This window comes from Acomys minous (genome assembly GCF_964271855.1).
Source record: "Acomys minous genome assembly, chromosome: 3".
NCBI lineage: Eukaryota > Metazoa > Chordata > Mammalia > Rodentia > Muridae > Acomys > Acomys minous.
This window is the reverse complement of record NC_140485.1, coordinates 117,373,247-117,384,616: the sequence shown is the minus strand read 5'-3', so window position 1 is coordinate 117,384,616 and position 11,370 is coordinate 117,373,247. Positions and strand designations below refer to the sequence as shown.

Genomic DNA, 11,370 nt, shown 5'->3' with positions numbered 1-11,370 from the left:
TATCTACCAGCTATCACGTCCCCTGCCATTGTTATCATAGACTCTGAAACTGGAAGCAAGCCAGGGAGAAGCATCCTCCATGGCCTCTGCTTCAGTTCCTGCCCTCAGGTTCCTGCCCTGCATGAGTTCCTGCCTGGGCTTCCCTCAGCGGACCACCGTGACTTGCAATATGGAAGCCGAATAAACCCTTTCCTCCCCAAGTTGCTTTTGGTCATGGTGTTTCATCACAGTATAGTAACCCAATAAGATTAAGATTCACACACACACACACACACACACACACACACACACACACACACACACACTTAAGGTTTATTGTGCCTGCCTGTGCATGTGTTTCTCATGCTTTTTCTTTGTTTTGGATTTTTTCTTTTCTCTGTCATTTTGCTTTGTTTTATTCACGTTTTCCTGCATGGAGTTGGCTAGGTAGGGCGAGATGAGGAGACCCTGGGAGGAGGTGAGGTATGGGGAACAGTGATCAAAATACACTGCATAAAAAAATTAAAATATAAAATTCCCACGTAGATGGAGAGGGACTCATGACACCTACTCACAGCTAAGGAGCCCTTGTCAGTTGATTGCTGCTCAGGAAGGAAAAGTAATTTTCCATGGGCGTGTTGCCCGAGGCCAGCGGATGGCCCCACAGCCATGGGTACAGCAGCACTGATGGGACCCAGCGCTTACTTATAAGGACGAGAAGGAAGAGGAGCTGCAAGGCAGACATGCCGGGAGCCCTAAGGCAAGTGGACTATATTGCATACATATGAGCATTGCTCAAAGAATAAATAAAATACTAATTAAAACTTAGCAGCTTCTAAAATGAGCTAAGGTTATTAAAAATAGAAGAAGAAGAAGAAGAAGAAGAAGAAGAAGAAGAAGAAGAAGAAGAAGAAAAAAACGATCCTAGGAGGAAGAACTCTGTGAGAACAGGGTCCTTACCCTGAGTAGAGTCCAGGAAAGGCTCTCCTATGAGTGTCCTTGCATTCTTCTTTCCTCTTTAGAAGTGCAGTGAGTGTATGGGCACTACAAAGTGAAGGCGGTTTTGGGGTTTTTTGTTTTTTTTTGTTTTGTTTTCCCCCTTGGAGGAGGTCACAAGGGTTGGGGGTGGACCTCAGAGGACTAGGAAGCAAATAGGACTGAGATGTATTATATGAATCTCCCAAATATTAAAAATACTATGTTGGGGGGAAAAAAAGAAAGAAAGGAAGAAAATAATGGCTTAAGACAGCAGTGCAGACTCATAAAACCTGCAATCCAGGACTCTGAAGGAGACGCAAGAGGGTCAGGAGTTCAAGACCAGCCTGGGGTACAAGAGGTTTTCTTCAAGAAGAGAGAGGTAGGGAAAGAGAAAGAGAGAGAGGTAAGGGGGTACTAACTTGTATGTGAACCGTGCCCAGTGATTTTACTCTGCTGTTTATTTTTAAGGTTTTATTCTTTGAGAATGTCATACGTGCACACAACCTGTTTTGATCTCATTCACTCCTCCTCCAGCCTCTTCCAGGTCCTTCCCCATGTGCCCTGCCCCCCACCTCTCCCCCCCCCCCATTTCACATCTTCTTTCTCTACAGCATACTGGGTCTAATTTGTCTCTGGAAAGTGGTCAAACTCCTAACGAGAACTCAGCCCTCGCCGAGAAGCCATGGGCTCTCAAAATTTGTGAGCGCTTGGGGTCCGGAAAGAGCATGTGGCTTTTCCTGGACACCGAGGTTTCATTTGTGAGGTCACCAGATATGAGGAGGATCCTCTGTGGCTGTCTTTAAAGGCTAACAGAGCAACAAGGCAAAGGGCTGAGTGGCCACATGTGGGCCTGGTTGGCAACCTGCACCCGAACAGGAGCCTCAGATTTTGGTAATGTGTTTTCTGAAGCAGAGTCCCGCGACGTCCCGCCTGGCTTTGGAATCGTTATGTAGTCAAGGATGACCTTGAACTGCTTGTGACTATTCTGCCTCTACCTCTCAGGTGTTGGGATGACTCAAGTGGGGTATGGGGAGCTGGGGGAGCTGGGACCCACTGAAGACCTCAGTCTTACAACTCAACGGAATTGAAATCTGACACAAGCTGAGTTGGAAGAGCACAGTGCAAACTTCCGGTGACCATGCCTCCAGATAATACCTGCCCTTCACCTATGTCCTCTAAGTTAGCTCCGGGTGGGTTATAATTCCTAATACAAAGTAAATCTGTCATGAGGCATTACTTATAGAATAACGACAACAAAAATCTATACAGGTTTGAAACATTCACATTGAATGTTTTCTGCCTTTGGTCCAGGGTAGGCTGAATTCACTAAATGTAGACTCCTGGATGGGACGGGTCACCTGGGCTGTGCTTTGTGCAGACATCTGACCTACTACACAATGTCAGTAAGTTTGCTCTATGTTTCCCAGCAATAGAAAAATGAATCTAGCTGGGCATGGAGTCCCAACACTTGGGAGGCAGAGGCAAGCGGATCCCTGTGAGTTTGAGGCCAGCCTGGTGTTCAGAGATAGTTCTAACACAGCCAAAGCTACACAGAGAAACCCTGTCTTGAAACCCTGCCGCCTCCCACAAAAAACCCTAATAATTGTTTTCATAAGTCTTTTATTATACTGGAATATATTTAAAACTCTAAAGATTTTTATATATTTATATAAATATAAGATTTATATTTATATAAAATACTGTTTTAAGGTTGATATGAAGAAGAATATTGCCCATTATTCACTACATATATCTGTGACTAAGATTTTGGCCTCAAAATGTCCATCCCAAGAAACTGCCCAAGGGGAATATGTGTGTGTGTGTGTGTGTGTGTGTGTGTGTGTGTGTGTGTGTAATTTTTTTTACAAGTTAAACTTTATCTAGCCTTATTAAAGATACTTTTTGCAAACAGTCATGGCATTAGGCAGGACACTGGCAGATGATTGTTAACAGTCTACAAGAATTTTCAAACAATCTTCTTTTTCAATTGTATTAAATTTGTATTTGTCTGCATGTGTGTCTGTGTACCCGATGCATGCCTCGCTACCTGGGAAGGTCAAAAGAGGACGTCCTCTGGGCCTGAGTTGTGCATGACTGTGAGCTACCATGTGGTTGCTGGGGATTGAACTCAGGACCTCTGGAAGAGCAGCCAGTGCTCTTAACCACAGAGCCATCTCTTCACCACCACCCAGTCTTTCCCATGCTCTGCCCCAGCATCCTTCCTGTATGGACTACCAAGTCAGAGAGCAGCTATAAACAGGAGCACCATCTTGGTGTTGTCATTGGCAAGACCAGATTGTCCAACATACTGGCAAAACCAGTTTTCGGGAGTCTGGTCCCAGCAGATCTCTGGTCTTTAAGAGAGTCAGGGTGAGAATGGGGAGAGCTTAGGGAGGGGGAGGTGACCTCAGATGCTGAACTGGGGGCTGCAGCAGCAGCAGGAGGCTCTGTGGTTCAGGGGTCATTCTTGAGCTTTCTTCTTCACACTGTTTTCCAAGACACATTTTTATGTGCGTGATAATGGCAATTTAATTCATTTGACAGAAAATACAGCAGAATCGGCAACAACTTAGCAGAACATTACACAGGAAACAAATGCCAGATATCAATACACATAGTTGAGAGAATGAAATAGATGACTAGTTAAAAAAATCATAGAAGATGCAGTGAGTACCTTTAAATAAAAACCCTGACATTAGTAATCCCTGTAGCCTGTATCGTTGCGCCGGCTGGTTTTGAGTGCCACCTTAAAACACGCTGGAGTCATCAGAGAGGAAGGAGCCTCAGGTGAGGAAATGCCTCCATGAGACCCAGCTGTAAGGCATTTTTCTCAGTTAGTGATCAATGGGGGAGGGGCCAGCCCATGATGGGTGGGGCCATCCCTGGGCTGGTGATCCTGGATTCTATAAGAAAGCAGGCTGAGCAAGCCATGGGGAGCAAACCAGTAAGCAGCACCCCTCCCTGGCCTCTGCACCAGCTCCTGCCTCCAGGTTCCAGCCCTGCTTGAGTTCCTGTCCTGAGTTCCCTAGTGATGGACTATGATCTGGAAGGGTAAGCCGAATAATCCCTTTCCTCCCCAATTTGTTTTTGGTCATGGTGTTTTTTCACAGCAGTAGAAAGCCTGACTATGACAATCCGTACAGCACAATTTGATCGTTTTCCAAACATGAAGATTCCTATTGTTAAACTACTTTGGGAAAAATGTTGTTTACATTGTTACAGTATAAGTGTATCGGTTCAGCCTAAGAGAGCTAAGTAAAGACAGAGTCTGAAGCTTACTTTGAAGCTGCCAGCATGACCCGCCGGGCACAATCTAAACTAATGCAAATCTATTTCTAAACTATGGTAAACAAACTACTCTAAACAGATATGTAATACATATACCTCAAGCATATGCCACTAAAGATGCTCGTCAGGCCATTACCTCCTTCGTCCTCCTCTCGGTCAACCATCTTTCTCCTCAACTGCCAAACTCCTTGATCCCCCTCCAGGAGGTTCCGCCTTCCACTTCCTGTCTTTCTGCCCGGCTGATTGGCTAAGTAGCACGTTATTGACAGTTGTTAGGTCCACTCAGCATTCCTCGACACTATGTGGCGGTAGAGAGTGGTGGTAATGCTTGGATCATCTCAGGTTTCACGCTTGTTGGTTCAGACTCACTAATAAGCAATCTTAATGCTTAAGGCCTCTTGCTAGTTAACACTGAGGAAAAGGTTTATTCTGGTAAGATACAGAAAGGGCTGAGTCCTTCCTCATCGGAGGAGACCGTGAGATGGTCCTTCTGTGGCCCAGGGAGCTCCCGGAACATATGCAAAGTGTTTTCGACCAGGAAAACCTGCTAAAGTGCAGGATCAGCGGTTTTAGCGGGGCATTGACCATGAAAACATACTCTGCTACCCAGCCAGTCATGGTAACTGAGACTCGTTACCCAACCACGAAAACACACTCACCTGATTACATTTGATGTTCCGTTGTACAAATGGAACTTGAGAGCCTGGCCTGGTGTGGTCCCTGCTTTAGGTATAATCAGCAAAATCACCCATCCCTCAGGAATAGAGCATGCTGGAGCCTCATTCTGGGCAGTGGCCAAGGCTTAGTTTCAGGTGTCCCGGAGGCAGGCAAAGAGTATGTTAATGATGCAATTCTGTGTGTGCACTTAGCGTGTGTTAACTTACATAGAAAGCATACCTCATATACCTAACCCATAGGATCCAATGGAGGTCTAGGATATACGTGGTACAATGTCCGAAACAGGAATGAATTTCATTAGAAATCTTTTTAGGTTTGTGTTTTCTTCTGTTTTCTTTTTCCCCCTGAAGTAAAACTATTTGGATCATTTTCTTGTCAAATATTATCAACAGAACAGAAAAGAGATAAGAAGTTAGCCAAAGAGTGGTGGCACCCACGGGACAGACGTTTCAAAGGATTCCTAAGAAACTGACATCAGATGGGTAGTTTTGGGCAAGATGCACACGAAGATAGACAAGGCTAAGAGAGAGAGAGAGACAGACAGAGAGGGCGTGCTTTTCCTGAGACTGTCTCCACAGCCTTGGAGGGAGCTTTAGATGCAAGCACAGCCAGGAAAGGGCAGGGCAGGCCACCTCCCAGGTAGCCTCTGCTGACTCAAGCTTACAGAGTGGCCCTGCCACACTCAAAGGTAGAACTCTCACCCACAACTTGGAACAACATGTCCAGCAGGGCCCTACCTGGCATTAGCCTGTGTCAACTCCCAGAGTCACCAGCTCTATCCAGGGCTGAGTTCTGAAGCCCTTCCCAGAAGCCTTTCCAGTACAAAGCTTCCAAGGCACACCTGCTGGCAGAAGACTCTGCATACCATGATCAGAATAGATATCTTTTACTTTCCACACAATTGTATGTGTGTCTGTGTGTGTATGTCAGTATTTGTGTCTGTGTGTATGCACGCATGTCTCTGCTTGTATCTGTGTGTGAATGTGTATGTGTCTGTGTGTACATATGTCTGTGCATGTCCGTGTGTGTGTGTGTGTGTGTGTGTATGTATGTATGTATGTATGTATGTATGTATGTACATGCATTGAGAACAAAGGTCAACCTTGTCAACCTTGAGTGTCAGTCACTCCTCAGGATTTGTCTACCTTGTTATTTGAGACAGTCTCTCTCCAGGGCCTGGCCTTCATTGATAAAGCTTGACTGACTGGCTGGCTGGAAAGCCACAGTTATCTGTTTTTCTCTACTCCTCAGGGCTGGGAGTATAGGCATACACCCCTACTTGGCTATTCGTGTGGGTGCTGGGCATTAAGCTCACTCCCCATTTACTGACTGAGCCATCCTCCCAGCTCTGCCTGCTCTGTCTTTATTTTTATAACCCAAACAGAAGCTTTAAGATAAGAGTATGTGCTTTACTGAGCGTCCATGTGGAAGACCAGGGTGCAGAGGAAGGCACACAGGAACTTCTCACACCACCTCAGACCCCAGTGGAAACAGAAATAAACATGTTCTTCCTGTGTCCACTTACAGTTGTTTCCATGGCAACCATGAGGGCCCCTCGCTGTCTGCCCACCTGGCCGCTCAGCTCACTGACATCACCTGGAATTCCCCGGTATTCAGCTTGGATGCTGTAATACACACATACCATGTAAACCCTGCCAATGGCTAGTTGAGGTACTTGAACCAATCCACCCAGGGTGCCTTGCTCCAATGTGACAGCTGCACCTTCAGTAATCTCCGTTTATGGTGTAAGGCCTGTTCATCCATCCCTGGAGAAGCTCTTACATTAGTGGTTTTTATTATTTTATGTGTGTGAGTGTCTTGCCTCTTATTGTATGTATGTGCTTGGTACTCTTGAATGTCCCGGTGCCCTAAGAGATCAGAAGGGGACATTAAATTCTCTGGAACTGGAGTTACGGATACCTGTGAGCCATCAGGTAGGTTCTGGGAACTTAAGTGAGGTCCTCTGAGAGGGCAGCCATCTCTCCGGCCCCCACAACCCCACAATTAATCATTTTGGCTGCAGTTCACTTGCCTGCCAAGTGTAAGGGTTCTGGTGGTGCTCTCTAACACACACACACACACACACACACACACACACACACACACACACACACACCTTTTATCCTTAAAATGAGTCACATTTACATTACATGATTTGCATAGAAATTCTGGGCAGGAGTGCTCGCTTTCCTGAACATTTCCAAAAGCTTCAGGGATGTTCAGGGAGCTGGAAGGGAGCTATGGAGGTGAATCATGGAGGGAAGAGGCCACCGCCCGCCTCTGGACAGCCTGGGAGCCGGGCTATGGGTTGATGACAGAGAAAGGTCATGATCTGGCTTACATTTCTAAGAGATCAATCAGATGACATTCCCATGGTTCCAGAAGAGACAGGACAGGAAGAGAGTGGAACACGGGGTGGGGGGTGGTGGCGTTAAAAGGTCCCACGGGAGTGAGCCGGAAGGAAGGCTGAGAGGTCCCTTTAAAGGATGGCCGATTAGTTGTCTGTGGGGCTGAATTCGAGATGTGAGATGAAAACAGATACGGAGTTTGTCTCCTGGTTCTGATCCCCAGTCATTAAGGGCTGCCTTGATGCGATCCGAAGTCTGACCATCCCTGACAGGAAGAAGGCAAGGGTGGTGGGATGGCGGAAGAGCGGGCTGTCAGGGGTACGCTGCCGAAGGAGCCCTCTGCATTTAGCATAGAAGAAAATGCTGGCAAGAAAAGCGGCCACGCTGATCAGTAAAAGTAGGACCCAGGAGAAGGCGATGCAGAAATAAAATGGGCAGAGAACTGTAGGGTTGTGAAGTCTCCAGGAAAGAACATGGGTTGCAATGTGAACTTCACTGTGTGTTGTGTTTCATACAGCGTGTAGAGGCTGGGATGCAGGCTACAGGAACTACTGCCCTGCTTCCAGGAGTTTCTGAGACTGTGGAAGGGTTGTCATTTACTCCTGGGTATTTGTTTTATGGTTCGGTTTGGTTTCGTGCCATCTTCGGGCAGAGTCTCTGCAGCACAGGCTGGCCTCTGATTTGCATAGGTCCTTCTGTCTCGGAGTCTGGGATGCTTACAATGTAGATGACAGTCCTCACACCCTGCCAGCCTCTTGGGCCTTTGATATCTGTTAGGGTAATAAATGAAGAAGTCTGTCAGGTGCTGAGGAAAGACAAATTTATACTGCATGAGTTTTCAGAATAAGCTGTGAGGGGTGGGGGCTATGGCACTGATGACCAAACCCAAGGCTGCACAGGAGCTCAGCTCTTCTCATCCCCTTTCTAGGAACTTCTCTTAACCAGACCCATGCCGCACTTCCAGAAGCATATTTGCTCTTATTTCATTACAGTTGCCTAAAAAAAAAAAATTCTATCACCTTAATAAGTCCAGTCTATTGAAAACTGTGAAAATTAAAAAATAAGTACATTCCTTAAAAAAAATAAGTTATAACAAGAAATGAAACTCAATTTCATATATGCTAAGGTCTTTGAATAATTTCAAGAGTTAGAATTTTTTAAAACCTTTAGTAAAATTTTAGACTTTTATTATACAAATGAAGACAGTGGATACCTTAACTACCAACAGTCCTAGACAATAATCAATACGCTTTCAAATTTGCCTTAAGAAGGGATTAATAATAGTGGGATTGGTGAACATGACACTGGTGAATATGTGCTAAGTGCACATAAGATTGTCCATCTTCTGCATGGGGAAACAAAGGCACAGAAAGCTTAGGTAACACCCACCCACCCCCAAAGTCACACAGGGCATAAGAGAGTGTGAGGTATGTGAGGGTTCTAAGTAACTGCAGCAGGTTGTAAATTCCTTCAGGAGGCAGAAAATCCTCTTTCCGTGTAAACTTTTCCTTTTCAGTGGTGAAATGTGGGACTAAAACGGCGGCTTAGAGGTTCAGAGCTCTTGGTGGTCTTGTGGACAAGCCAGGTTCGGCCCCCAGCTCCCGCTTGGTGACGCACAACTCCACGTTCAAGGGATCCTTTGCCTTCCTCTGGCCTCCTAGGGAACCAGGCACACGCACAGTACCCAGACATGCACAAAGGTAAAACACTCGTAGACATACATAGATCTTCTGAAAATGTAAAAAGAAGTCATAAATCAAACCAAAGCAGAGCCGATGAAAGGTTTCCTGGCACACTTATCCCTAACTTTCTTTTCTAGAACACTGTGCCGATGTCACCAGTAGATGGCAGTGTTGGCTCAGAAAAACCGGTCACACCTGCGCAAAGTCGTCTGCTGCCCAACGCCCCCCCCACCAACTGCAGCAAGAGGGACTGTTTATTAATCTTCGAGAGACATTTTGCTTCTAATTACACTATCGCTTCATACATTTGTGATTTCTCTTCTATCTTAAAACACTGAAGTTAGAAATGAAGCAAAAGGAAATTCCAGACACTTCAAGTTCAGCATTCTGTAAGTCACTCTTGTTAGACTCAGGTTGTCAGAGATGGCACGCTGTGAGGCGCAGGGCGATTGTTCAGGGGATACCCACAAAAATGACACAAACTGTTTTCACTTGTGTCCTTAACAACAAGAGAACAGAAATCATTTACATGTCGCTTCCAAAGCTTAAAATAATACTCACTTTTATTTCTATTCACTTGAAAACTGATGGACAATACTCTTTCTCCAAGACTAGAGTACGATGAAGGGAGGGAGGGGGGGGGAGAAAGAGAGAGAGACAGAGAGACAGAGAGACAGAGACAGAGACAGAGACAGAGAGAGACGGAGACAGAGACAGAGAGACACACAGAGAGAGACAGAGAGACACAGAGAGAGAGATACAGAGAGAGACAGAGAGAGAGAGACAGAGACAGAGAGAGACAGAGACAGAGAGAGACAGAGGAGCTGAAAGTCTTAAAACTTTTTTTTTTTGAAACAAAGTTTCTCTGTGTAGCCTTGGCTGTCCTAGACTCACTTTGTAGACCAGGGTGGCCTTGAACTCACAGGGATCTGCCTGCCTCTGCCTCCCGAGTGCTGGGATTAAAGGCATGGGCCACCACACCTAGCTAACTTAAAACTTTTCAAAAAAAATGATGTGTTGATCATGATAACACATTGTAAGGGGTTTCATTATGGCATTTTCACCAATGTATACAATGTATTTTGATCATATTTACCCCTCACTATGCTCATCTCCCCTCTACTTCCTCCTCACAGCTAGTTGCCCCTCTACTTTTTAAAGTTTTTTGCTTTGCTTTTTGTTTTGTAATCCAATGGGTCTAACTAGGGTTACTGCTTACAGGATCGCAGGCATGCGGTTACTCACAGGAGTATGCACACCTTACATTGGCTACACCATCGAAGAGAATGTGTCTCTTTGCCCATCAACCGTGAGCTGCTGCACAGCCTCAGGCACGGGCGGGGCCTTGTGAGCTCCTCCCTCCTCCACGGCAGGGTTTTGTCCTGCTGAGACTCCTGCAGCTCTTACATGGGCAACCACAGCTGCTGCGTGAATCATTTTTAACTTTTTAAACCTTATGTTGCAGATTGTCTGAACTTCTAGAAGCACGGCGAGATCGAGTAAGGAAATATAGTAAGGAAATAAACAATATAAATACTGTTTACAGGTATTTATTTGCCTCGTTTTTTGTGAGGTGTTCAACTTTATTGTTCAAGCTATATTTTTCGAGGAAATTAGCTAAAATCCCTTTGTAAGAGACAAATATCAGTATCTGTCATAAATATTGGATATTTCAAGAGACACTGCACCACAGTCAAAGGGCACGACCCCAGGCAGCTTTATTTAGGGCTAAACGAGTCTGTGTGAGGTCAGTGGCTAGCTGTCAGTGCTGTAAGCTCACACAGGGACGTTTCCCTTTGCCTTGATGACTCTTCTTATTGATTATATCTATTTTTAGATAAATTACTCTGGGCTCTTCCATGACCTATGTTGATGCCACCAAATGACAAGCTTCTTTGTGACTTAATTTCTAGTATTGGTGCAAAGAAACCCTGAATAGCTTTAGGCCTGACCATATTTATTTCTTCGTTGCTTCATGTTTTCATTTAATAATCGTCTGTTAAGCCCCTGGATATCAATAGGATAGGATTAAGAAAAAAAATGTTAAAACCTTACCTGAAAAAAATCCTTCATTCTATGTAGCTTACAATACAAGCTCAAATTTAAATGAACCGTCCTGACTGCCATGAGCGACACTTGCTTCTGTTTCACAGCGAGCTCATGAGCCTTGTGCTAACTCAATCCAGTGAGTAGAGGCTCGGCGCAGTATCTTAGCACTGGGGTATCTTGACCTTGGGGAGGATGTGAAATTTCATTCTTGGTTGCCAAGAAATATCGCTTGCATCATTAGGGGTTCCCAACAGCTTAGACCAAAATAATTTCACCCATTAGAGACAATTTATTAAACAATAGCTATGTGTCCAGTGCTGTGTGCCCAGTACTGTGTGTCCAATACTGTGTGTCCAGTACCTGTGTCT

General features: G+C 45.3%; 1 long non-coding RNA gene across 1 annotated transcript; it reads left to right on the top strand.

The window, feature by feature from the left end:
• The first annotated feature begins 3,608 nt into the window (after positions 1 to 3,608).
• LOC311594265 lies at positions 3,609 to 10,465 on the top strand. The gene is made up of 4 exons (XR_014778014.1): positions 3,609 to 4,008; positions 8,788 to 8,971; positions 9,091 to 9,342; positions 10,175 to 10,465. It is a non-coding gene; the product is annotated as an uncharacterized lncRNA (long non-coding RNA).
• Positions 10,466 to 11,370: the final 905 nt, after the last annotated feature.